This window comes from Bison bison, unplaced genomic scaffold (genome assembly GCF_000754665.1).
Source record: "Bison bison bison isolate TAMUID 2011002044 unplaced genomic scaffold, Bison_UMD1.0 scf7180017851315, whole genome shotgun sequence".
NCBI classification, from domain to species: Eukaryota; Metazoa; Chordata; class Mammalia; order Artiodactyla; family Bovidae; genus Bison; species Bison bison.
The window spans coordinates 16673-18126 of NW_011481888.1; the positions used below are offsets into that span (position 1 = coordinate 16673).

The following is a 1454-nucleotide window of genomic DNA, read 5'->3' on the forward strand; positions in this document are numbered from 1 at the left end:
AGCTAAACAGACTACCTGCTGTGTGGGGTTGTTGCAGGATTAAAGCAATTATTACCTGAAAGTGCCTGGAACAGTCTGTGAATATAAAGGTGGGTGCTTTTTTTCCCCTCTTCTCACTCCAAGAAAAATGAACCTTGAACTGCTCATGGGCAGAGGAGCTGCAAGTCCACACCTCAAGCCACTCTCTGGGTTAGCTATCTGTTTGCTCATGTGTCACCACAGGCACTGCCTCCCCAGGGAGATGATCCTGTGGCTAAGATGGCCGATATCTATGGGAGTTAGGCTAGGAAGGGTCCTGCCAGATGGTCCTGTATCTGTTTTGCAAGCAGGGGTCGGTCACTCCATAGCCATTCCTGACTCAGCTTCTTTTTACACATTACACAAACAGTGTCATAAGCAAGAAATCCATTCATGCTCCCAGATCCATAGGCAATGCTGAAGGTCTTTTGGGTAGGCCGGAAGGTGGAAGACTTGTAATGTCTAAACCTAATTTGTGTAGCTGCAGACACAAGAGATGAGTGTCATCAGGTGCCAAGGGTGGAAACAGGGCAGCAGGGCAAGTGAAGGATGGTCTGGGTAGGGGGTGTCTGTACTCGCAACAGGCTGGACTGGGCCAAGAGGGAGGGCACCTACAAGTCAGATGAGCCTGAGTCATAGATAACCTGGAATTCCTGAGCGGGTGTTCCAATGGTGATGTTACCCTTATATTGCATCTACAGGGAGAAGGAGGGAGTGGTTTAGTGCAGAACTGGCTACCCTCTATTCCCACACTGATGGCTCCCTCTGGGTTCTATATATCTCTTGAGATCACTTTCCAACCACTGTGAAGCTCACAGCCTTTGATCACACAGGTGCTTGCATTTGATTTTTTTTTTTCCTATGCTACATTGTAGGTAGGATATTGATTCTATGTCCAGGCATTGAAGTGGTACCTCCTGCATGAGAAGCCCATAGACATAACCACTGGGTCTTCAGGACCGTTGGACACCCAGGGATGTCCTGGTGCCTTCATTTGAGAAACTCCGTAGTCTCTTCAACCCAGCCTTATGACCCCTTTCTCCAGGAGGTCCTTCTTGATCAACCCCAGCCACTCCCTCCAAACTCAGACCACATCCAATCAACAGGACACAGTTGACCTTTTAATTTGACATGTATTTACTCTTTGCCTATCTCTCAGACTGGCATGGGCATTCTTGAAGACAAAATAAACCCTTTTTCTAATCAAAAAACAGTAACCACTGTGTGAGATTCTTATGGCCTTACACAGAATACGGGTTCAGTAACTTTTTACTGTTCTGGTTCTTACACCTGTGGAAACTGAATTCCTCTGCCTGGTTATTCACAATTGCTTTGCAGTTGGTTCTTGCGGGGAGCTGCCCATGAGAACGGGGTCCTTTGTCTGAAGGACACAGCTCTGGGAGCTGCCTCAGTCCTTGAGGGTTTGCTTGCAAACA

At 47.6% G+C, this 1454-nt stretch overlaps 1 pseudogene; it reads right to left on the minus strand.

The window, feature by feature from the left end:
- The window catches only part of LOC104996244, a 4920-nt pseudogene that overhangs the window by 1897 nt on the left and 1569 nt on the right, over positions 1-1454 (minus strand).